Source organism: Heptranchias perlo, chromosome 1 (assembly GCF_035084215.1).
Source record: "Heptranchias perlo isolate sHepPer1 chromosome 1, sHepPer1.hap1, whole genome shotgun sequence".
In the NCBI taxonomy this organism is placed as follows: domain Eukaryota; kingdom Metazoa; phylum Chordata; class Chondrichthyes; order Hexanchiformes; family Hexanchidae; genus Heptranchias; species Heptranchias perlo.
In genome coordinates, this window is record NC_090325.1 from 21,849,020 (window position 1) to 21,876,260 (window position 27,241).

The following is a 27,241-nucleotide window of genomic DNA, read 5'->3' on the forward strand; positions in this document are numbered from 1 at the left end:
GGAGGGGGTGCGGGGAAATAGGAATCTATGAAAAGATGGGCTTAAATGGTCTTGAAATTATGCTACACAAATATTAGTGTGTGAACACTTAATGAGTATGTATGAATATCCTTTGTCTACTATTTTAACAAAGACAGTAATAATTTTAACATAAACAGATTAATGCCCTTGTTAAAACAACAGACAGAGAAACTCCATACTAATGGACAAATATTCATAGATACCAGGGATGAGAGACTTCTATTATGAGGAGATATTAAAGAAACTGGGGTTTCTTCATCAGTAAAAAGGCTAGGAGGAAAGCCGGTAGAGGCATTCAATATTATAGGAAGTTTCATAAAGTAAATTGAGAAAATCCATTTCCACTGGTTGGTGAGACAGTAACTGGAGGGCATAAATTTAAGATTATCACAAAAATAGGGAAGGAGAGATTAGGAGAAATTCCTTTACGCAGAGGGCTGTTAGGGTATATAGTACCCCTGTCAGAAACAGTGGTGGAAGCAAAATCCATAAACATTTTTAAAAAGGAAGTATATAAATATGTGAAAAAGAAAAAAAAAGTGAAAGGGTAATGAGAGTAAGTGGATATCTCTTTCAGAGAGCCAGCACAGAATTGATGGGCTGAATAGCCGCCTTCCGTGCTGTAGAATTCTATAACTCTAATATCTCACAATGTCATTTCAAGGTCAAAGTGCGAATATAATCCTAAAAAGCAGGACTTGTACATCGACCTTCCAGTATCCTCCGCACAACGGAAGCGGAAGTATTTTTGTAGCCTTGGATTTGGGAATGTCTCATTCCGCACGGCACACAAATCAAAGGCCGTACTTTGACAGTGGTGAGTTATCTACTTGCTGCGATAAGGCAACTGTACAACACAAGTACTGGGAAAGGAAAGAGCAGGCAGCAGTGGTAAGAGTGTATGGTGCATGTAAACAGAACAGCATCTCCACTGGGAGAACGCCAGTGAAAATGAAAACCGTGGATGCTGCATACAGATCACTGTGGCCATTGCTGCCCAGTTATTGCTGAGCAGAAAGTGGCATTTTGACAGCAAGATAACTATCTCATGCTGCAGATCCTGATGGGTTTAAAATGATAAAAGGGATTCGATAGGGTACATACAGAGAAACTATTTCCTTTGCTGGGGGAATCCAAAACAAGGGGGTAAAATCTTAAAATTAGAGCTAGAAGTTATAGGAATGAAACCAGGAACTATTTTTTCCACACAAAGGGTAGTGGAAATCTGGAATTCTCTCCTCCAAAAGGCTGTGGATGCTGGGATATTTGAAATTTTCAAGATAGATGTCGATAGATTTTTGTTTGGAAAGGGTATCAAGGGATATGGATCAAAGGCGGGTAAATGGAGTTGAGATACAGATCAGCCATGATCTAATTGAATGGTGGAGCAGGCTTGAGGGGCTGAATGGCCTCGTCCTGTTCCTATGTTTCTATGCTCCTATAATGCAGCTCCTAAAAGCACCAATTTAGTCAACCAGTAGAGCTCTCATTAACTCCAATCAATCTGATATATTCTGACATTGTGAAACTCAGACACCACCTGTGCAACAAATCGCATTTGAATCGTGCTTTACTACTAATGACAGATCTAACCCTCAGGATGACAGCAGGCCCAGAGAAATTACGCTCCCCGTGGGTCTGCCATTTAATAAAACTATTCGCATGTTTAAAAACTGCTTAGACATTGGAAGAAAATGAACTCCTTGCCACTGAAGGATGATGCAGATAGACTCAATGGGGTCAAGTTTCCTGTGGTCCCTGTCTGCCAATGCAAGTGTGGCATAGTGGGATTTCCAGACACTTGTCGTTGTGCTTTGCTAAGAAAGTTTGCAGGGTCATGGAAACGACAATAAAACATTTTATAAAGTCTTACTTCCTAACCCTGCCAGTTTCAGTAATGTAATAAAAAAGAAAAAAGAATTGCATTTATATAGCGACTTTCACGACCTCAGGACGTCCCAAAGTGCTTTACAGCCAATGAAATACTTTTGAAGTGTGGTCACTGTTATAACGTAGAAAATACGGCAGCCAATTTGCACACAGCAAGGTCCCACAAGCAGCAATGTGATAATGACCAGAGAATCTGTTTATTTAAGTGATAGATTGCTCTACGATTGAGAGCAAAGCTGAAATTGGCCTTTTAAATTAGTGGATGGGTGTATTATACGCCTGTCCCTCTCTCCACCCCACCCCCTCCACCCTTCACCCCCAAACCAAAGAAGGTTTGACAGGAAGAAAAGAGTTGGAGACTCGGGGGTTGAAACACATCATGGGCAGTAGTGCCAAACTGTCGATGATGAATCGGCAGCCCGTTTTACACTCCGCCCTATTCTCTTTTCCACTGACTGCTGTTCATCTGTAATATCTTCCAGTTCTGACATACGGTTTGTGCACTCGAAATGGTAAATTGTTTGTTTCTCTCTCTCCCGATACTGCCTGACCCGCTGAGTGTTTCCAGCATTTTCTGTTTTTGTTAATGAGACTGTGCTGCACTATGACAAAAGAGCTTTCAATACTGTTCTGACTTTATAGAAAAGGGTTCATTGTGTCATCATTTAAATATACACCATCTCATTTACATCCAAGTCACAGCACAGCTAATGGCTCAGAAACAGGTTGAACTGGTCACCATAAATCAAAATAAAGACATTGTTCCTTTTCTTAACCTGCATCCAACCAATCAAATTCAAATTTCCACAAAAGATTGGGTGAGACGCCTTCCTTTGTGTGTCTGTGGTGTGACTAGTCTGACGGACTAGGAACAAATTGGCTTTGTTTAACTTGGAATTTGGTGCATTCACAGACAGTAAGAGAGTCTCTCGCCAGGCTGGTTTTGTTATATTTTTGGAGCAAGTAACAGCAGAAATATCATGGGTAGCTCCCGTTAATGTGAATGGGACTGGCAGTAAGTGCAATCCAATTGTTACTTATCAAGGAAAGCTTGTTAAGGGGAAGGAATGCTGAATCCAATTCCATTAAGAATTGGGCTGAAACAGAGCTCCTGTTAATGATCTTAATAACCAGCTGAGATGGGGAGGGCTTCTTCTGACCAATTCTACTAACTGGTAAAGAAAAAATTCCACTAACTAGTAAAGAAAAAAACAGAGTGCCCTTTGACACCACTGTGTCAGCCAATGAGTCGGAGGCAGGGCAGGACTTATGGCAGAACTGACAGCAAACAGTCTATTTAGTCATCAAACACAGTCTATTTAAACAAGTGTATTACAGCAAACAGTCTGCAGAGTCTATTTAAAAAGGGTCTCTATGAACTACAGCAAACAGAACTCATGACTGAAACTACAGCAACGTCTCCCAATAAAAGCAGGGTTATTTCTCCAGCAAAATGCAATGAGTGGAGGACAGCTACATACAAATTCTGAGCGTAAAATCAAAACCAGTCACTTACAGCAGTGCAGCCTCCAGGTGGGTTTGACAGAGGAATTACCCAATCATTTCCATTCTGGCCAGGAATAGTGGTGTCACTATATGCAGCCAAGAAGTACACTTTATATAGTGCCTTTCATGACCTCAGGTCGTCCCAAAGCACTTTACAACCTAATGAAGTATTTTTGAAGTGTAGTTACTGTTGTAATGTAGGAAATGCAGCTGCCAATTTGCGCTCAGCAAGCTCCCATGCACAGCAATGAAATAAATGACCAGATCATCTGTTTTAGGTGTTGGCTAAGGGGTATATGTTGGCCAGGATACCGGAGAGTACGCCCCTGCTTTTCTTTGAAATAGTGGCCGTGGGATCTTTTACATCTACCTGAGAGGGCAGCCTCGGTTTAACGTCTCATCTGAAAGACGGCGCCTCAGACAGTGCATTGCTCCCTCCATATCTAGTGGAGACATGGAGGGGAGGGAGAGTCTGTCAGCAATCTTATTAACCAGCCAAGATAAGGAGGGACTTATGCTGGCCAAGCCTTGTAAACAGTGGTGTGAAGGGGAAAGGATGAATCTCAGCATCAGCAGCAGCAATTTCCACTTGTAGCACCTTTAACATAGAAAAATGTCCAAAGGCGCTTCACGAAGGTGTAATCAGAAATAAAATCTTACTATGCATCAATGAGAAGGAGAAGTTACTTGTATCATATAATCATCCCACAGTACACACCAACTGTCCCTTAAAATAAATAAATAGGCTCCAAACGCACAGGCTAGGAATGAGTTTGACTGTTATATTACAACATACGCAGTGAGATGAACATTAAAGGCCCAATTTTAGCTCCCTCGCCTTTCGGATGAGACGTTGAACTGACGTTAATTCTGCCATGTTACAAGGACGTAAAAGATCCCACAATACTATTTTGCAGAAGAGCAAGGGAGTTCTCACTGGTCTCCTGGCCAATATTTATCTCTCAACTTCACTAAAAAAAACAGATTATCTGGTCACTGTCACATTGCTGTTTGTGGGACCTTGTGTGCGCAAATTGGCTGCCGCATTTCCAACATTACAACAGTGACCTCACTTCAAAAGTACTTCATTGGCCATAAAGCGCTTTGGGATGTCCTAAGGTCGTAAAAGGCGTTATATATAAGCAAGTCTTTCTTACCCTGCATCCGACAAGAATGGGGCATGCGGGGGGTTAAAATTGGAGCATCATGGTGCTCACCTTGTTCATGCCGCACTTGTGCTGTGAGCCATTTTGACAGGTACATTTTGGGTAGCATTAAAGGCCCCGAAAAGTTGGAGTCCAATGACGTCCAACTAATTATTGGGAAGACCAAAGCTATTGTCTTCAATCCCTGCCACAAACTCCATTCCCTAGCCACCGACTCCATCCCTCTCCTTGGCCAATGTCTGAGGCTGAGCCAGACTGTTCACAACCTTGGCGTCCCTGAGACTTGCTTCCAACCATATATCTGCTCCTTTGCTAAGATCGCTTCTCTCCTCCTCCGTAACATCTCCCGCCTCTGCCCCTGCCTCAGCTCATCTATTGCTGAAACCCTCATCCATGCCTTTGTTACTTCTAGACTTGATTATTTCTATGCTCTCCTGGCTGGCTTCCCATCATTCACCCTCCATAAATTTTAGCTGATCCAATACTCTGCTGCAGGTATCCTAACTTGTACCAAGTCCCATTCACCCATCACCCCTGTGCTTGCTGACCTACATTGTCTGGGAACGCCTCGATTTTAAAATTCTCATCCTTAATTCCAAATCCCTCCATGGTCTCGTCCCCTCCCTTTCTCTATAACCTCCTCCAGCTCTACCACTCGCCGAGATGTTTGCGCTCCTCCAATTCTTGCTTCTTGCATATCCCTGTTTTTAATCACTCCACCATTGGCGGCCGTGCCTTCAGCTGCCTGGGCCCTAAGCTCTGGATTTCCCTCCCTAAACCTCTCTGCCTCTTTACTTCTCTCTCCTCCTTTAAGACGCTCCTTAAAACCTATCTCTTTGATCAAGCTTGTCCTAATTTGGCTTGAAAATCACTTCTGTGAAGCGCCTTGGGACGCTTTACTACGTTAAAGGCGCTGTATAAATGCAAGTTGTTGTTGTTGTTGTCATTTGGACCCTGGCGCAAATTTAACCTGGGATCGCGTGAGTCTACCACAGTGCCGACTGTGCCCGGGATATTTATTTTTATTGGTTTCCTCATTGGCCAGGAGGAGAGGGAATGGTCCTCCGGGCCCCACAAGGAAACTTTGGGTCTCTCAAAGATCCCACAAATAGCAACGTGATAATGATCAGATAATCTGTTTTTTTAAGTAATGGTGGTTGAGGGATAAATATTGGCCAGGATACTGGGGTGGAGGGGCTCTTAGAATGAGACAAGGGAAAAACCCGGGACTTCCGTCTGTGTGACCGTGAGCTCGCATCACTCACCACTCACCGTGCACCAATCACCACGCACTGTTCACCACTCACCTTGCACCACTCACTGTGAACCACGAACCACTCACCATTCACCATGCACTGTTCACCACTCACCACACACTGTTCCCCACTCACCGCGCACCACTCACCGCACACCATGCGCCGCGCACCACTCACCGCACACCATGCACCACTCACTGTTCCCCACTCACCGCGCACCACTCACCGCACACCATGCGCCGCGCACCACTCACCGCACACCATGCACCACTCACTGTTCCCCACTCACCGCACACCACTCACCACACACTGTTCCCCACTCACCGTGCATCACTCACCACGCACCGTGCACCACTCACCACACACCGCTCACCGCTCACCACGCACCGTGCACCACTCACCACGCACCGTGCACCACTCACCACGCATTGTTCACCACTCACCGGGCACCACATACCACGTACTACTCACCATGCACCACTCACTGTGCACCGCTCACTCCTCACCACACACCGCACACCACTCACCGCTCACCGCTCACCGCGCACCACTCACCACTCACCACTCACCACTCACCACACGCCACTCACCGCGCACCGCTCACCACTCACCACACGCCACTCACCGCTCACCGCTCACCGCGCACCACTCACCACTCACCACTCGCCACACGCCACTCACCGCTCACCACTCACCACACGCCACTCACCGCTCACCGCGCACCGCTCACCACTCACCACACGCCACTCACCGCTCACCGCGCACCGCTCACCACTCACCACACGCCACTCACCGCTCACCGCGCACCGCTCACCACACACCACTCACCACTCACCACTCACCACACGCCACTCACCGCGCACCGCTCACCACTCACCACACGCCACTCACCGCTCACCGCGCACCGCTCACCACTCACCACACGCCACTCACCGCTCACCGCGCACCGCTCACCACTCACCACACACCACTCACCGCTCACCGCGCACCGCTCACCACTCACCACACACCGCTCACCGCTCACCGCTCACCACACACCGCTCACCACTCACCACACACCACTCACCGCTCACCACACACCGCTCACCACTCACCACACACCGCTCACCGCTCACCACACACCGCTCACCACTCACCACACACTGCTCACCGCTCACCACACACCGCTCACCACTCACCACACACTGCTCACCGCTCACCACACACCGCTCACCGCTTACCACACACCACTCGCCACACGCCACTCGCCACTCACCACTCACCACTCACCACACACCGCTCACCACACACCGCTCACCACACACCACTCACCACACACCGCGCACCGCTCACCACACGCCACTCACCGCTCGCCGCTCACCGCGCACCGCTCACCGTACACACTCACCAGGCTCCACGTCCCACTCGAGTTCAAATCAAGGTTTAAAGGTATCTGAAATATGCAGAATGTAAAACTTTCAATGTGTTAGTGCCAAGAGAAACTTTCAGTATGTTAGTGCCAAAGCTGACATCAGAGACCGGGCAATAGCCTGAGGGCCGTGACTCAGCACCTAATGTCTAGAAACTCGTATTGTCAATGAACTCATACTGAAACCATACTTTCATCACAAAAGGAAATGTCTTTTTCCTATTTAGAATTGCATATTCTTCTTCAATTCATGTCTTCTGATATTAAAGTTTTTCTCTTGCCCCTCTCTAATAGTTCCCCCCACCCCCCAACCCCCATCCCAGTTAATTTGAGCTTGTTTGAATCAGCAATAATCACTGAAATAATTTCAGGAATCATCCTGATGTCTTTAGGCCCTAAGCTCTGGAATTCCCTCCCTAAACCTCTCCACCTCTCTATCCTCCTTTAAACCATCCTTAAAACCTACCTCTTTGAACAAGCATTTGGTCACCTGTCCTAATAGCTCCTTCCCTGGCTCGGTGTCAATTTTTCTCTGATTGCACTCCTATGAAGTGCCTTGGGACATTTTACTACATTAAAGACGCTTTATAAATGCAAGTTGTTGTTGTAATGTCTCTTACTCTAACTCATTCCATCCCAAGGACTCTAAAATTGTAACTTTCTGACCTTCTATAAGCTACAGACTCCTAACCCCAATCTTGGCATCACCTCAGCATCATATATTGATTTTCCTGCTCATCATTCCTACCCTTTTCAACCATCCATACGGAGGGGGGATTGGGGGTGATTTTTTTCTGTGAGCTGGGTGTAGCAAAATCATAAACGTCTTTATGATTCTACTACACTTAGTGCATAGAGGAAATCGCCCCCCGCGTTTTCGTGCACAGTGGGCTTTGGCCCTTCACCCAGGTTAAAAAGAAGTACCTCCAGCGATCATGGCAATTAGAATCCATTTTGAGTTTTGTAGCTCTCCAGCAAATTGGAACTGGAGTCAAGTGGTCACTTTTACATCGTCTTGCAGCCGATACTCCAGCTCACCGGTTGCTGATCTTATCACCCAGCGCACCGGAGGATCGGAAACCAATATCTACCCATTTTATACACGCAGAGTACAGGTCAGTTGTATTAGCTTCCATGAGCTTTGTGGACGCAATGTTATGCAAGGCAAACTGCACCTTCAGGGAAAACAAATTGCTAATACAAGCAGTCTTCAAAAGAAAAGGTTCTCCAGCTGCTTTTTACTCAATATTAAAGGTTACATTCTGCAAGGCCGGGAGTGCAGTGCCACAAAATTTACCCTTAAGAGTACACAAGAACAGTCACTGCAGTTCACAGTTATTCATCGCATGTGAGGTGCTTGTTGACGTTTCTGCGTGATGTGATAAGATTCTATATAAAGGCAGTCATTAGGCACTTCTGTAGTTTGGGTCATGGGAGAACAATGTCCACATGCCAATTTAAACTACGAGGCTCCCTTTATCCCAACAGCATCGGAGGTCCAACAAACGTGATTTGCCGATTTTGGTGCCAGGATAACAGAAATGGTTATCGCAGTGTAAAAAGAAAGAAGAAAAAGACTTGCATTTATGTTTCACAACCTCATGATGCCCCAATGTTCGTTAAAGCCAAAAAAGTACTTTTGAAGTGTAGTCACTATTGTAATGCAAAAAACAGGCAGCCAATTTGCGAGCAACAAGGTCCCATAAACAGCAATGTGATAATTACCAGATAATCTGTTTTTAGTGATGTTGGTTGAGGGATAAATATTGGCCAGGATTCCGGGGAGAACTCCCCTGCTCTTCTTCGAAATAGTGCCATGGGATCTTTTACGTCCACCTGAGAGGGCAGAAGGGGCCTCGGTTTAACGTCTGCTGTCCCTCGGCGACATCATCCGAAAACATATTGTCACATTCCACATGTACGCTGACGACTCCCAACTTTACCTCACTACCACCTCTCTTGACTCCTCCACTGTCTCTGATTTGTCACATTTGTCCGACATCAAGTACTGGATGAGCAGAAATTTCCCCCAACTAAATATTGGGAAGACCGAAGCCATTGTCTTTTGCCCCTGCCACAAGCTCCGTTCGCTAGCCACCGACTCCATCCCTCCCGTTGGCTAGTCTGAGGTTGAACCAGACCTTTCGCAACCTTAGAGTCCTATTTGACCCCGAGATGAGTTTCTGATCACATATCCACTCCATCACCAAGACCGCCTACTTCCACCTCCATAACATCTCCCATCTCTGCCCCTGCCTCAGCTCATCTGCTGCTGAAATCCTCATCCATGCCTTTGTTACTCTAGACTTGACTATTCCAATGCTCTCCGGCTAGCCTCCCATCTTCCACCTTCCATAAACTTTAGCTCATCCAAAACTCTGCTGCCCGTATCCTAACTTGCACCAAGTCCTGGTCACCCTTCACCCCTGTGCTCGCTGACCTACACTGGCGCCCGGTCTGGGAACGTCTTGATTTTAAAATTCTCATCCTTGTTTTCAAATTCCTCCATGGCCTCATCCCTCCCTATCTATGTAAGCTCCTCCAGCCCTACAACCGTCCGAGATCTTTGTGCTCCTACAATTCTTGCCTCCAAGCATCCCCGATTTTAATCGCTCCACCATTGGTGGTCATGCCTTCAGCTGCCTAGACCCTAAGCTCTGGAATTCCCTCCCTAAATCTCTCTACTTCTCTCTCCTCCATTAAGACACTCATTAAAACCTTTGACCAAGCTTTTGGTCACCTGTCCTAATATCTCTTTATGTGGCTCAGTGTCAAATTTTGTTTGATAATTGCTCCTGTGAAGCACCTTGGGACATTTTACTACATTAAAGGCACTATATAAATTCAAGTTGTTGCTGTCGCATTTGAAAGATGGCACCTCAGACAGTGCAGCAATCCCTCAGTACTGCACAGGAGTATCAGCCTAGATTTTGTACTCAAGTCTCTGGAGTAGAACTTGAACCCACAACTTTCTGACTCAGAGGCGAGGGTGCTACCACTAAGCCATGGCTGACACAGTGTAAATGCATGCGACTTATTTCTCTGGTTTGTTGCCTATATGATTGCGGGGTGGGGGGGGGGGGGGGGGGGAGGAATGGGTTAGATGGTGGACAGGGCTCGATGGAGACCCCCTGGTCTTTTCCATACGTTTGTTAACGCACGTCGATATCATTCTCCCACGATCTGAACTGTGGGAACACCGGGTATGTAAAGTATCTCTCCTTTCTCCTATCCACTTATAAGGGTTGATTCCACAATCCGGTGCTCCTAGCGAGGACTGGAGGTCACAGCAACTGCAGCTTGGGGAAATGATGGGGCCAGAGTCTGTGATTTTTACTTCCATTCACTTTCCACGGACCCCACTCCTCATTGGGAGCAACCAATCACGGAACAAGCCCCTGTAGGCCCTAAGCTTAAGAATTCCCTCCCTAAACCTCTTTACCTTTCTCCTCCTCCTTTAAGACGCCCCTTAAAACCTACCTCTTTGACCAAGCTTTTGGCCAGCTGTCCTAATATCTGCTTACGTGAGTCGGTTCACATTTTTGTTTGATGATCACTCCTGTGAAGCGCCTAGTGATGTTTTTGCTACATTAAAGGCGCTATATAAATGCAAGTTGTTATTGTTGTAAGTAGTGAACTCAGCCCGATAAAGTTTTTTCTTGAATACTTAATAGAACCAAATCATAAGCGGGGAATCATGTGGCTTCAAATCTGTCAAACCTGAGAACGTTCAGTCACTTACTGCATGCCCCTTTAAGCAATGTGCTAGCATTGCTGCATTGAAATAATAATTAAAAGTAATTCCCATCCTTACGGCAATGGGTCCCGGACACAAGTAAAGCTGCCCGAGACATTTCTTAAATTCGGCTTCATCCTGGAAATCTCAAACTCTCTCCCCCAAAAAGCTATAGAGGCTCGGGCTCAATTGAAAATTTCAAAACTGAGATCGATAGATTTTTGTTAGGCAAGTGTATAAAGGGTTACGGAACCAAGGCGGGTAGATGGAATTAAGATACAGATCAGCCATGATCTCATAGAAAGGTGGAACAGGCTCGAGGGGCTGAATGGCCTACTCCTGTTCCTAATGCTCCTAACAGAAGTTAGGCAGCTGAAAAGCGTACAAGCCACAGAATAAATGCAACGTTGTAGGATTACTTCACACAAAAGAGCTCGACAAGTCAGTGAACAGAGTCATTAATTCTCTCGGGTCCAGATAATGAAAATAAGCCCCTTTTTTAGTTATCAACTGTCAATTGCACTTCCAGCTCTTGGGCAACAGAATCCGTTTAATAAATAAACCACAGAAGAAAGAAATAAGTCGTACCTTAGGTCTCCCTTTTTCACATTTAGGTTTTGACTGTAAAATAAAAGTCATGAGAAGCCACAAAAAGCCTTGGAATTCATCCCTTGTTGTGAAGTATAATGAGCTTGGAGAGTTTTATATGGGAGTGTCTCCTCACAACCTCCTGCTGCTGCTGCTTGCTGCTGCTGCTGCTAACCTTGTCACTGTACGAGCGGCAAACTGCAATGCAGGAAGATATATGAACACACTCACACACACCCAGGAGCTGGGAGGGGTCAAAGGATATTTTGCAGCACACATGTCAAAACTGTCAGCGCGGTTTCTGCTCGACTAGCTATTTGCACTGGCACTAGTGTTCTTCTACCAACTATGTAAACAGGCTCAATAGGGGAGCCCGCACTCCCATCTACATTCAGCTGGATTAGACCCAGTTCTCTAACAGACCTTTATGTATAATGTGGAGAGAAAAAAAAAACACTCCCGAGTTTGCATTTCTCTTAAAGGGAGACTGTCTTCTAATTGTTGGTGCTCGGAGAGGGAGAATTGTTTGCTATTTCTGTTTGATCGAAACATGTTCTCCGAATATCCCAAAGTGCTTCACATTCAATGAAATATTTGTGAAGCATAGTCATTGTTATTTGAGTAAATGCAACAGCCAATTTGCACACAGCAAGATCCCCATTGGCAGCAAATGAAATGACTGTGTATTTCCAGCATTTGCTGGTTTTATTTCAGATTTCCAGTAACTGCAGCTTTTTTTTAAGATGGCTGATCAGTCAGTTTGCGTTTGGTGATGTTGATTGAGGGAGGAATGTTGGCCAAGGCACTGGGGTTACTCTGTGGCCTCTTCAAATAGATGCTGGATCCTGGATCGCTGGATCCTTTACATCCACCCGAGCATGCAGAAGAGGCTTCAGCTCAACGTCTCATTCGAAAGACAGAGGCCGTGATGACATTGTGCACCAATGACGCACTGCGGTGCTTCAATGCAATTTATGTAATTGTGCCGTAAGTTTGCAAACTGAAAAAGATTTGACAAAATATTTTGTCATGAAAAGAAATGCCTTTTCAAATCACAAGCTCTCTTGTCCACCTCAAGTTCTCCTTCTGACGCTGTGTAAGTACCATCACTGATGAGTTATTTTTGTCAGTCACAAGCAAAGGTTAAGGAAGTTGGGCTTGTTTTCCTGTGGGAAAGAGGAAACTTTGAGGAGGACTAGTTGAAGTTTTCAAGATTATAAAGGGAGCAGCCAAAATTGATCCAGATAACTTGTTAATTGTGATAAAGGGTTCAAATAGCAGGGGATACAGGCTAATAATTAGGAAGTTAGGAGTAAGAAGGTAAGGCAGATGAACGCTTTCACTTAAAGGGTCATAGATTTTTGAAAAAGCTACCAGAGAAGCCAATGACGCTGACAGTATAAATCAGTTCAAAAGACAAATAGACATGTTTCTGAAGAGAGAGGAGATTGAGAGATACCTTGAAAAGTCAGCTAAATGGTGATAAGATCCATTAGAGGGATGGGCCCTGTTAAACCTAATGGCCTTTTCCTCTTCCTAAAGGTTCGTACATTTCTCGAATTTCTCAAATGGTAAAAGAATATTATGAAGGGAGTTGGTTTGCAGGATTGTTCCCTTGAATCCTTCATCTTAGGGTAGCAATCTGGCATAGGAAACCTCATGTAGACTGATTCTGGAGAGGATTTTGGAGGCACTCCAAGGGGTTGATCTCTCAGGGTTCTACCTACCTGAAAGTAGCCATGATGTGGAGATGCCGGTGATGGACTGGGGTTGACAATTGTAAACAATTTTACAACACCAAGTTATAGTCCAACGATTTTATTTGAAATTTACAAGCTTTCGGAGGCTTCCTCCTTCCTCAGGTAAATGTCAGGAGCTCCTTGAAGCCTACACATTTATAAATCACAGAACAATACATGGTGATTACAGACAGTCTTTGCAACTGCCCGTTGCCAAGGCAATCACCATGTTCAGACAGAGAGGTGTTACCTACAGAACCCCCGAATATGCATTCAACAAAAAAAACAAACAAACAGGAAAAAAAAAGAGAGAGAGGCAGAAACATCCAGAAGGCAGAGAAAGCCAGCAAATGACCCGTCATATTAAAAACAGATGGCTTTTGTTCACTGGTGGGCTTACGTGTAGCGTGACATGAACCCAAGATCCCGGTTGAGGCCATCCTCATGGGTGCGGAACGTGGCTATCAATTTCTGCTCGACGATTTTACGTTGTCATGTGTCTCGAAGGCCGCCTTGGAGTACGCTGACCCGAAGGTCGGTGGCTGAATGTCACTGACTGCTGAAGTGTTCCCCGACTGGGAGGGAACCCTCCTGTCTGGCGATTGTTGCACGGTGTCCGTTCATCCGTTGTCGCAGTGTCTGCATGGTCTCGCCAATGTACCATGCTCTGGGGCATCCTTTCCTGCAACGTATGAGGTAGACAACGTTGGCCGAGTCACAGGAGTATGAACCATGTACCTGGTGGGTGGTGTCCTCTCGTGTGATGGTGGTATCTGTGTCGATGATCTGGCATGTCTTGCAGAGGTTACCGTGGCAGAGTTGTGTGGTGTCGTGGACGCTGTTCTCCTGAAAGCTGGGTAATTTGCTGCGAACGATAGTATGTTTGAGGTCGGGTGGCTGTTTAAAGGCGAGTAGTGGAGGTGTGGGGATGGCCATAGCGAGGTGTTCGTCGTCATTGATGACATGTTGAAGGCTGCGGAGAACATGGCGTAGTTTCTCCGCTCCGGGGAAGTACTGGACGACGAAGGGTACTCTGTTGGTTGCGTCCCGTGTTAGTCTTCTGAGGAGGTCTATGCGATTTTTCGCTGTGGCCCGTCGGAACTGTCGATCGATGAGTCGAGCGTCATATCCCGTTCTCACAGTGAAAAATCGCATAGACCTCCTCAGAAGACTAACACGGGACGCAACCAACAGAGTACCCTTCGTCGTCCAGTACTTCCCCGGAGTGGAGAATCTACGCCATGTTCTCCGCATCCTTCAACATGTCATCGATGACGACGAACACCTCGCTATGGCCATCCCCACACCTCCACTACTCGCCTTCAAACAGCCACCCAACCTCAAACAGACCATCGTTCGCAGCAAATTACCTAGCTTTCAAGAGAACAGCGTCCACGACACCACACAACCCTGCCACGGTAACCTCTGCAAGACATGCCAGATCATCGACACAGATACCACACCATCACACGAGAGGACACCACCCACCAGGTGCATGGTTCATACTCCTGTGACTCGGCCAACGTTGTCTACCTCATACGTTGCAGGAAAGGATGCCCCAGAGCATGGTACATTGGCGAGACCATGCAGACACTGCGACAACGGATGAACGGACACCGCGCAACAATCGCCAGACAGGAGGGTTCCCTCCCAGTCGGGGAACACTTCAGCAGTCTGGGACATTCATCCACCGACCTTCGGGTAAGCATACTCCAAGGCGGCCTTCGAGACACAGGACAACGCAAAATCGTCGAGCAGAAATTGATAGCCAAGTTCCGCACCCATGAGGATGGCCTCAACCGGGATCTTGGGTTCATGTCACGCTACACGTAAGCCCACCAGCGAACAAAAGCTATCTGTTTTTAATATAACGGGTCATTTGCTGGCTTTCTCTGCCTTCCGGATGTTTCTGCCTCTCTCTCTCTCTGTTTTTTTTTCCTGTTTGTTTGTTTTTTTTTGTTGAATGTATATTCGGGGGTTCTGTAGGTAACACCTCTCTGTCTGAACACGGTGATTGCCTTGGCAACGGGCAGTTGCAAAGACTGTCTATAATCACCATGTATTGTTCTGTGATTTATAAATGCGTAGGCTTCGAGGAATTCCTGACATTTACCTGAGGAAGGAGGAAGCCTCCGAAAGCTTGTAAATTTCAAATAAAATCGTTGGACTATAACTTGGTGTTGTAAAATTGTTTACAATTACCTGAAAGTAGCCAGAGCAACTTTACCAATAGCTTCTCTTCCCCCCCACCCCCCACCCCACTCCGTCCCCGTCAACTGTCACCTCTGGATTTTCCCAGGGTTCTGTCATTGGTCCCCTCCTCTTCCTCATTTACATGCTGCCCCTTGGTGACATTATCTCCAGATACGGGGTCAGCACCCACATGTACTCCAATGATATCCAGCTCTACTTCTTCACTACTTTTCTCAACCCATCCACTTCCTCTGCTTGTCCAACATCCCAAGTCTTGGATGAATCTTAATTTCCACATCTCAATGTTGAGCAGACCAAAGCCATGGGCTTCGACCCCCACTACATATTCTACTTCTTTTTCACTGATTCCATTCCCTTCCCCAGCCACTGTCCCAGGCTGAAGCAGTTCAATCCTGAGCTGAGCTTCAGACCCAATATCCTCTCCATCACAAAGGTCGCATACCTCCACCTCTGCAAAATTACTCACCTCTGCCCCAACTCAGCTGCTTTGACATGAAACCCTTATTCAGGTCTTTGTCACCTCCAGACTCAACTACTACAATTCTCTCCTTGCTGACCTCCCATCCTTCACCCTCCATAAACTCCAGTTTGAACAAAACTCTGCCGCAAGTATCTTGGTCACCCATCACTCTATCCTCGCCAACTACCTCCTTTCCTCCAACAAGTCAAATTTAAACTCCTCATGCTCATTCTTAAATCCCTCCATGACCTCATTCGGCCTATCTCTATAATGTAATCCTTTTTTAAAATTCATTCTCAGGATATAGTGTCACTGGCAATGGCGGCATTTATTACCCATCCCTAGTTGCTCTTGAGCAGGTTGTGATGGTCCCTCTTATTGAACGGCTGCGGTCCGTGTGGTGAAGGTTCTCCCACAGTGCTGTTAGGTAGAGAGTTCCAGGATTTTGACCCAGCGACGATGAAGGAACGGCGATATATGCTCAAGTCGTGGCAAATCCTGCCCTATATTTTCTCCTGTTCCTCTGTCTCTGGCCTCTCCTGCATCACCCATCCATTCGGCCCACCATTGGCGGCAGAGTTTTCAGCCACTTGTGTCTTACTCTCTTGAATTCCCTCCCTAAATACCTTTGCCTCTACCTCTCTCTCCTTCTTTCAAAATCTCTTCAAAAGCTATCGCTTTGACCAAGCGTTCGGTCACCTTTCCTAATCTCTCCCTCCCTGGCTTAGTGTCTTGTTTTCCACGCACCCATCTATGAAAGCACTTTGGGCCGTTTTTTTTAGCTTAAAAGCGCTATATAAATGCAAGGTGTTTTCTGGTTGAGATGTTGTGTTTGATCCACGGGCGGAGTGATGAGGGAGGGGAGGAGGAGTTGGGAATAGTCTCCTTGAAATTGACAAAGGGAGATCACTGTTCTGTGGATTGGACTGCTTCACACGGGCGGCCTGAGATGGAAGATTGATTGCACAGCCCTGTAAATGAGAGCTCTTAAAAAAAGGTCTCTCCTTTTACAACATTTTACTGTTTTGGGGCAACTTTATGGTGGAGTATCTCCTTGTGTCAACAGTTAAACATTCAGTTAACATCTAGGCTGTCCAATCATGCATTCGGTATAAGTACCACAGTAACCTTCGTGTATATAAAACACCTGATTTATGAAGTTGCTACGAAGGTGGATTTTACTGCGGAAAAATACTATGGGTGAGCATTCCAGCGATACCTCGATAGCTAAAATAAGCCTTAGTTAGGCTAAAATTTAGACACACAACTTTTTTAAGTAAAGGATTCAAAATGATTTATATGAGGGCGCAGAGATGAAGCTGAATCATCCTCCCATAAGCAGCACTGTATATCATCAGAGCCTTGAAATTGCGTTAAACAATAAGAGAGAATTTTTCCGCAGTTTACTTACTGGCTGTAATAGGCCTCCCCAGGTACAGCACTCTGCATCACAAGCCCAAAGTAATAGGTACAACACCAGGGGGAGGAGATGAGGAGGATGTCTCCACCCACGCTCCAAGTCCCAGAATTGTCCCTGTTAATGTCTAGCCCCTATCCCACCAAATCCCCCCCACCCCCACCTCGCCGGCCAACTCTTTATGGTTTACTGCTTTTGTGGGCAGTGGGTTGGCAGTAATTGCCACTCACTACCATGTGTGAGCCTAGACATTGAGTGCCTGCAGGCAGGGGAACCCAATCCTTTCCTCAGCTGAACTCCACAAATGCCGACCCGTCTCCAAAAGTCAGGGCATTGTGATCATTGCGCTGAAATTAATTGTAGCTCACTGCTCACCACTCTGGCTGAGATCAGCGAACTCAGCACAAAGCCGAGATTCAGACTAGGACCAGTCTCATCTAAATGGCTCAGTATAACAGTGGGAAGAGCATTATTCCCGGAAAATGAGTAACTCTGAACATCGGGATACTGTCGGTGAGGTCAGGACAAGGATGATAAAACCGGAATTGCATTGGAAAAATGGTAATAGGTGGGATGTATGTATAATAAAACCTTTCCTTTAATAGTCCGAGAGACGTTGTTTACATTATGAACAAGGAACATCAATGTCCTGTATATATTACAAGATTCCAGCTCTTGTCATTATCCAGAATGATGAGGGGTTACTACGAAAGAAGGAATGGAGATCTCCCAGACAGCGTTATGTTGATCTTTACATTATCTCATGTGTTACTTTTTATCCTTTTTGCCGCACCTTAATGCAGGATTCTCAAACTCAACCTAAAGTTGTCACTAGCACTTCAGTAAAAGTGTAATGGCAAGTGTGTGAAATGTTTACACTACGTCCACATGAAATGTGGCAAATCGTTCCTTCATCGTCGCTGGGTCAAAATCCTAGAACTCCTAACTCAAAACTCTGCTCCTATGTTATGGTGCAGACTGCAAGAGAATGGGGCGGGTGACATACCCGCCTGGATCCTGCAGTCTTCGGTTTTGACCTGCTCTTCTGAGCAGGCAGCCTGTAGCTGGCGGAGTCCTTCTTTAAATATGCAGACCATGGTCTGATCGCATCATTGGGCCCCTGATCTGCAATTTTAACTCTGGCCTGAGCGGGAAAGCTGTCGCCAACTGAATACAGTGGGGAAAGAGTCCGTGTCTAAATGAGGCCATTCAGCTCCTGCAACCCCGTTGCCCGAGCTTGCTGATCCCTGCAGCTAACCCTGCTGAGTGCTGTGTCCCTACTCCACGAGCAGCCCAAACTCCTGGGACTGCCGTGACCTGTGAGCCTTTGCTCCACCTTTCCGACAACTCTCACAGCCTTCTTCTCCCTGCCTGATAACTGCTGAAACCCCACTCCCAGCCCACTGACTCCTGCAGCCTCGCCACCCCAGGTCCTGCGCGTTACTATGGGCTTCGCCATGGCAACTGCATAGAACCAAATGTATCACTTCCAAGTGGGAGTTAATGCAAAGCTCAATGGGCAGCGGCAAAGGAACACGACGAGGATGGATTCTAACCATTTATTTTACAATGCCATGGGCCGCTGGTTCAAAATGTCTACCGGGTTGAATTCAGACCTGGGTAGGGTTGCCAACCCTCCAGGACAGCCCTGGAGTCTCCAGGGAGGGGCAGGACTGGCAGCTCAATGTTCCAGGGTACAGATGCTATAGGAAAGATAGAGCAGGAGGTAAGAGAGGAGGGGGAGTTGCGTTCTTGATTAGGGAGAACATCACGGCAGTAGTGAGAGGGGATATATCCGAGGGTTCGCCCACTGAGTCCATATGGGTAGAACTGAAAAATAAGAAGGGAGAGATCACTTTGATAGGATTGTACTACAGACCCCCAAATAGTCAACGGGAAATTGAGGAGCAAATATGTAAGGAGATTACAGACAGCTGCAAGAAAAATAGGGTGGTAATAGTAGGGGACTTTAACTTTCCCAACATTGACTGGGACAGCCATAGCATTAGGGGCTTGGATGGAGAGAAATTTGTTGAGTGTATTCAGGAGGAATTTCTCATTCAGTATGTGGATGGCCCGACTAGAGAGGGGGCAAAACTTGACCTCCTCTTGGGAAATAAGGAAGGGCAGGTGACAGAAGTGTTAGTGAGGGATCACTTTGGGACCAGTGATCATAATTCCATTAGTTTTAAGATAGCTATGGAGAAGGATAGGTCTGGCCCAAAAGTTAAAATTCTAAATTGGGGAAAGGCCAATTTTGATGGTATTAGACAGGAACTTTCAGAAGTTGATTGGGAGAGTCTGTTGGCAGGCAAAGGGACGTCTGGTAAGTGGGAGGCTTTCAAAAGTGTGTTAACCAGGGTTCAGTGTAAGCACATTCCTTATAAAGTGAAGGGCAAGGCTGGTAGAAGTAGGGAACCTTGGATGACTCGGGAGATTGAGGCACGAGTCAAAAATAAGAAGGAGGCATATGACATGCATAGGCAGCTGGGATCAAGTGGATCCCTTGAAGAGTATAGAGATTGCCGGAGTAGAGTTAAGAGAGAAATCAGGAGGGCAAAAAGGGGATATGAGATTGCTTTGGCAGATCAGGCAAAGGTGAATCCAAAGAGCTTCTACAAATACATAAAGGGCAAAAGGGTAACTAGGGAGAGAGTAGGGCCTCTTAAGGATCAACAAGGTCATCTATGTGCGGAACCACAAGAGATGGGTGAGATCCTGAATGACTATTTCACATCGGTATTTACGGTTGAGAAAGGCATGGATGTTAGGGAACTTGGGGAAATAAATAGTGATGTCTTGAGGAGTGTACATATTACAGAGAGGGAGGTGCTGGAAGTCTTAACGCGCATCAAGGTAGATAAATCTCCGGGACCTGATGAAATGTATCCCAGGACGTTATGGGAGGTTAGGGAGGAAATTGCGGGTCCCCTAGCAGAGATATTTGAATCATCCACCGCTACAGGTGAGGTGCCTGAAGATTGGAGGGTAGCAAATGTTGTGCCTTTGTTTAAGAAGGGCGGCAGGGAAAAGCCTGGGAACTACAGACCAGTGAGCCTGACATCTGTAGTGGGTAAGTTGTTAGAGGGTATTCTGAGGGACAGAATCTACAGGCATTTGGAGAGGCAGGGACTAATTAGGAACAGTCAGCATGGTTTTGTGAGAGGAAAATCATGTCTCACGAATTTGATTGAGTTTTTTGAAGGGGTAACCAAGAAGATAGATGAGGGCTGTGCAGTAGACGTGGTCTACATGGACTTCAGCAAAGCATTTGACAAGGTACCGCATGGTAGGTTGTTACATAAGGTTAAATCTCATGGGATCCAAGGTGAGGTAGCCAATTGGATACAAAATTGGCTTGACGACAGAAGACAGAGGGTGGTTGTCGAGGGTTGTTTTTCAAACTGGATGCCTGTGTCCAGCGGTGTGCCTCAGGGATCGGTGCTGGGTCCGCTGTTATTTGTTATTTATATTAATGATTTGGATGAGAATTTAGGAGGCATGGTTAGTAAGTTTGCAGATGACACCAAGATTGGTGGCATTGTGGACAGTGAAGAAGGTTATCTAGGATTGCAACGGGATCTTGATAAATTGGGCCAGTGGGCCGATGAATGGCAGATGGAGTTTAATTTAGATAAATGTGAGGTGATGCATTTTGGTAGATCGAATCGGGCCAGGACCTACTCCGTTAATGGTAGGGCGTTGGGGAGAGTTATAGAACAAAGAGATCTAGGAGTACAGATTCATAGCTCCTTGAAAGTGGAGTCACAGGTGGATAGGGTGGTGAAGAAGGCATTCAGCATGCTTGGTTTCATTGGTCAGAACATTGAATGCAGGAGTTGGGATGTCTTGTTGAAGTTGTACAGGGCATTGGTGAGGCCACACTTGGAGTACTGTGTACAATTCTGGTCACCCTATTATAGAAAGGATATTATTAAACTAGAAAGAGTGCAGAAAAGATTTACTAGGATGCTACCGGGACTTGATGGTTTGACTTACAGGGAGAGGTTAGACAGACTGGGACTTTATTCCCTGGAGAGTAGGAGGTTAAGGGGTGATCTTATAGAAGTCTATAAAATAATGAGGGGCATAGATAAGGTCGATAGTCAAAATCTTTTCCCAAAGGTAGGGGAGTCTATAACGAGGGGGCATAGATTTAAGGTGAGAGGGGAGAGATACAAAAGGATCCAGAGGGGCAATTTTTTCACTCAAAGGGTGGTGAGTGTCTGGAACGAGCTGCCAGAGGCAGTAGTAGAGGCGGGTACAATTTTGTCTTTTAAAAAGCATTTGGACAGTTACATGGGGAAGATGGGTATCGAGGGATATGGGCCAAGTGCAGGCAATTGGGACTAGCTTAGTGGTATAAACTGGGCGACATGGACATGTTGGGCCGAAGGGCCTGTTTCCATGTTGTAACTTCTATGATTCTATGATTCTATAATTCAAAATTAATCTCTTAAGACACCGTTGCAAACAACCTGGAAGAAACATCAGAAGGGCATTAAAAAAAAAGTTTTTTTATATTTTCTTTGAACATTTTTCTTTATTAGTTATAAAAATATTGGAGATCGGAGAAACAAGAGCTGTTGGACTGTGCGGGGTGGTTGGAGGTGGGAGGGCAGGTGGTGAAACCTCCAGGAATACATCCAACCAGAGTTGGCAACCCTAGTCCTGGACCCCTTGTGGTACACCTCTGGTGAGGACGATAAATGGGAGTGGTTTAGTGACAGGCATTGAGCGACAGTATGAACAATAAGCAGGTGTAAGCAAGACTGTTTGGTTTTCAACCCTCTTATCCCTATCTGTAGAATTTGCTTTTCTGAAGCGCTATTTAGCTGAGACACATTAGACGTCTCCATCGATCAGAGCCAAACAAAAAGACGTAACTTGCTAGGTCCTAAGTCATTGTCAAAACAGCATTGTTCTTAGCCACAATGCTAGTGAGTTGACAGATGTACCAATGCAACACAGGCCTCATGCTATAAGGAAATCATTTCAGGCACCAGGAGAATAGGAAAATGCTTTCAAAAATCAGCTTTCTGCTATTTTGTTCCACAGTCCATTACCACCATTATATAGAATTACATCGAGTCTACAGCACAAAAACAGGTCATCCGGCCCAACTGGTCTATGCCGGTGTTTATGCTCCACACGAGCCTCCTCCCACCCCCTTCATCTAATCCTATCAGCATTTCCTTCTATTCCTTTCTTCCTCGTGTGCCTATCTCCCTTAAATGCATCAGATTGTATCTGGCCATCTCTGAAGAGCTGTGACATCTAGCAATCAAAGGAAGACATTCCAAGCTCTGAAGATCTAACTTTTAACCAATGGAGATGCAGTTCCACACTACAATCTGCCTGTCGTGCTGACTTTCAGAGTACAGTTAAGTCCTTCACCACTAGCAAACAGCGGACAACCTCCTGAAAGTCAAACTAACCCAGGATCGAAGACAAACTAGTTCAGCTGTGGCTCAGTTGTGGCCAGCATTCTCACCTCTGAACCTCTGAGTCAGAGCCTCAGAGTTCAAGCCCCACTCCAGAGACTGGAGTGCATAACCTAGGCTGACACTCCAGTGCAGTACTGAGGGAGTGCTGCACTGTCGGAGGTGCCGTCTTTCAAATCAGATGTTAAAGCAAGGCCTCGTCTGCTCTCTCTGATGGATGTAACTATTTTGAAGAAGAGCAGTGGAGTTCTCCCCGTGACAAGGCCAATATTTATCCCTCACCCAACATCACTAAAAAAAATCAGATTATCTGGTCATTTATCTCATTGCTGTTTGTGGGACCTTGCTGTGCGCAGATTGGCTGCCGCGTTTCCTACATTACAGCAGTGACTGCACTTCAGAAGTACTCCATTGGCTGTAAAGCGCATTGGGATGTCCTGAGGTCATGAATGGTGCTATGTAAATACAAGTTTTCTTTTTTAAAAACTGTGGCGACATTGCAAATATGAAAACCACAGCCATTCAAATGTTAATTTAAATGCAAATTTTACTGGTGGGTTATGGGTTCATTTTCTGCTTGTGTGGTTGGTTCATCCTTATCTGCAACTGATTAATAAAAAAATAAGACTTTAAACTGTTCAAATTCTAATTTTCTCCACCCCTCCCCTCCGACCCATCACAATTAATCTGTTCCCATTCATTTCCAATTTCAGGTTTTGGTATGCTGGTTGTCCTCACTCTGAAGGGTAACAGAGTCACACTGCCCCTGGGCCAGGTTGCCCGTTCCTCACCAGCAGCTCTCCTTTATTTATGCCACATTGGCAATGGTCCCAGGGGTGCTGTATATCTCCCCTGAGCCGTTGCTGAAATGACTTACACAATCAATTTTTAAAAAGAATGGAACGGTTATTAACGTGATAAATGAATTATGAGCAAAGCTCCCGGGACCACCGCAAATGTTAAAAAATACATATTAATTTCACTGAATGTGACGCCCATAGATTCCAAGTATTAGTAACACAGCTTTAAGATTCACACTGGCAGCAAGCTGCTCTAAACAATGGCTCAGATCTGAAAGCAAATTTACAAACGGCGATACCTGCACACACACCCATTACCTGCAGCACCTTCACACAGCCTGAGCGATGGTACAATGCACCTCACTACAGGGGGCACATTCAGCCCTCACACTTTATCTGGCTCCCCCACAGCAGATGCCGGCTTTCAACGAAACAGCTCCTACACTGAGACTGGCAGCTTTCCGACTGAGAATAGTAGCTCACCTGTGCACTGACAACCGATATCCTCAGTCCCTCCTTCACCGCCCCATTGGCTGTGTCTATATATCTATGTGCTCACTTTCGGCTATTGGTTTTCATTGCTCATTTGCATCTTCCAGCCTTGTTTACAGGTCTCAGGGTATTTACTTGTGGGATCGCTACTGAAGTTATGAAAAACAGCTCTAACCAAACAAAGCTGTGTTCCAAAAAGGCTGAGTTCCCGTCATTGTTCCTGTGCAGTCAGAATCACGAAAGCCAACAGGCAATCATCCTTATTTAACCACTTCACTGCTGAAGTCACTTCTGCCCATTAGATTTATTTTTTGCCCCCTGTTTTCCATGGAGTACCAGCAATGACCCAATGAAATGCCCAAGTGGTTATACTTCCTGTATGAGCTGGGCAGTGAGTGTAGACATTCACCGATTACCGTCCAGCCTGATTCTGAGTGTAGACATTCACCGATTACCGTCCAGCCTGATTCTGAGTGTAGACATTCACCGATTACCGTCCAGCCTGATTCTGAGTGTAGACATTCACCGATTACCGTCCAGCCTGATTCTGAGTGTAGACATTCACCGATTACCATCCAGCCTGATTCTGAGCTTAGACATTCACCGATTACCGTCCGGCCTGATTCTGAGTGTAGACATTCACCGATTACCGTCCAGCCTGATTCTGAGTGTAGACATTCACCGATTACCGTCCGGCCTGATTCTGAGTGTAGACATTCACCGATTACCGTCCAGCCTGATTTTAAGCGTAGACATTCACCGATTACCGTCCAGCCTGATTCTGAGTGTAGACATTCACCGATTACCGTCCGGCCTGATTCTGAGTGTAGACATTCACCGATTACCGTCCGGCCTGATTCTAAGCGTAGATATTCACCGATTACCGTCCAGCCTGATTCTGAGTGTAGACATTCACCGATTACCGTCCAGCCTGATTCTGAGTGTAGACATTCACCGATTACCGTCCGGCCTGATTCTAAGCGTAGACATTCACCGATTACCGTCCGGCCTGATTCTGAGCGTAGACAAACACCGATTACCGTCCGGCCTGATTCTGTCTTCACCTTACATCCACACACACACACACACACACACACACATTTTCCTTCAGGGGCGGCACCAGAGAGCTAATTATTCCACTCAGCTCCAGAGTTTCGGCACCAATTCTAATGCTCCTATTACTGCCCCAGCCGACAGACCAGGGATTAATCCTGAGACTTTCCTAGTTCACAATGGTTAGCACCATACCACATGACGTGCTGAATCACAGAGCCGTTCAGAGCATACTCACTGAATCATAGAATTGTACAGCATAGAAGGAGGCCATTCGGCCCATTGTGCCTCTTTGAAAGAGCTATCCAATTAGTTCCACTTCCCTGCTCTTTCCCCATAGGCCTGCATATTTTTCCTTTTCAATTATTTATACAATTCTCTTTTGAAAGTTATGATCTGGAATACACTGCCATAACAACTCAATTAGTTTCTTTTAAAGAAAATAGTCACCCACTAGAACATGAGACTGCCTTCCACTACACCAGGAACTAGACAGTTTTTGAGGACATTTGCTTTCCAGATGACGGAGAGAGATCCTTTTCATAAGTTGAGAAACGGAAAGATAAAAGGATTGTAGTTTCTGTTTGAGTAAAAGAAGAATGCTTTTTTTCCCCTTTAATACAAAAGCAAAATACTGCAGATGCCGGAAATCTGAAATAAAAACAGAAAATGCTGGAAAACACTCAGCATCTGTGAAGAGAGAGAAACAGAGTTAACGTTTTACGTCGATGATGAAAGGTCGTCGACCTGAAACTTTGGCCTTGATTTTTTAGCGGGGGTGGGAAGGGAGAGGGGGAGCCCGATTGCGGGCGACAAACCAGGCAAGGTCGGGCACACGGAGGCCCTGCTGATCTTAACGGCAGGCCCTCATTTAAATAAATCACGGCAGAATCCCGCCCGACACCTACCAGATTTACAGCCTGGCCAACTGGAGGGAGTACTGTGAGCAGTTCTGGGCACCGCACCTTTGGAAGGACATACTGGCCTTGGAGGGAGTGCAGCGTAGGTTTACTAGAATGATACCCGGACTTCAAGGGTTAAGTTACGAGGAGAGATTGGGGTTGTATTCTCTCGAGTTTCGAAGGTTAAGGGGTGATCTGATCGAAGTTTATAAGATATTAAGGGGAACAGATAGGATGGATAGAGAGAAACTATTTCCGCTGGTTGGGGATTCTAGGAGTAGGGGGCACAGTCTAAAAATTAGAGCCAGACCTTTCAGGAGTGAGATTAGAAAATATTTCTACACACAAAGAGTTGTAGAAGATTGGAAATCTCTTCCACAAACGGCAATTGATACTAGCTCAATTGCTAAATTTAAATGTGAGATAGATAGCTTTTTGGCAACCAAAGGTATTAAGGGATATGGGCCAAAGGCAGGTATATGGAGTTAGATCACAGATCAGCCATGATCTTATCAAATGGCGGAGCAGGCACGAGGGGCTGAATGGCCTACTCCTGTTCCTATGTTCCTATGAGTGCAAATTTGTTGATGGGGAATCCCCAAAGATTGGGAAAGGGCCAGTGCTGGAGATTCCCTGAAGATTGTTAGTGGGGTGGGGGGGGAGGGAGCCCCAAGAACTCCTTCAAGGGTCCTGGAGGGAGCACTCCTGCTCCTCCTGGCCCACAAAGAGCTCATAAAACAGTCCTAAAACTTACCTGGGCATCCCCTACCCACTCGGCTCCTCCTGTCGTGTTGCTGCTGTCGGGGATCAGACAGCGCGGAACTCCCCCTTGCGCCGACATTAAATTGATATTGCGGCATCGATGACATCATCGGGCTGCGACTTTTGAATCTTAAGTAGATCTCCGCCTGCATTTAGCAGGAGCCTCGTCCAGGGTCTGAATCGCAGCCGTTAATAATATTGCAATGGCCGTGAACGCAGCAAGTTGGAGGCGGGATCTTAATTTTTAGAATTTTAACCCGATGCACGGTCCTTTCTTGCCCGTCGGGTGGTGGGTTTAAAATCAAGGTCATTAATTCTGTTTCTCTCTCCACAGATGCTGCCTGACCCGCTGAGTGTTTTCCAGCATTTTTCTGCTATTTTTTCCTC

The 27,241-nt window shown here is 46.1% G+C and overlaps 1 protein-coding gene across 2 annotated transcripts in view; it reads right to left on the reverse strand.

Annotated features, from left to right (window-relative positions):
• The window catches only part of LOC137320377 (leucine zipper putative tumor suppressor 3-like), a 61,377-nt gene extending 37,327 nt beyond the window's left edge, over positions 1 to 24,050 (reverse strand). Inside the window, exon 1 of one of the 2 annotated variants that reach the window (XM_067982088.1) lies at positions 23,964 to 24,050. The gene's annotated coding sequence lies outside the window, so the exon portion shown is untranslated. Of the gene's footprint in view, positions 1 to 11,571; positions 11,734 to 23,963 lie in introns of those variants that run through there. The other variant, XM_067982080.1, reaches the window with a different exon arrangement.
• Positions 24,051 to 27,241: the final 3,191 nt, after the last annotated feature.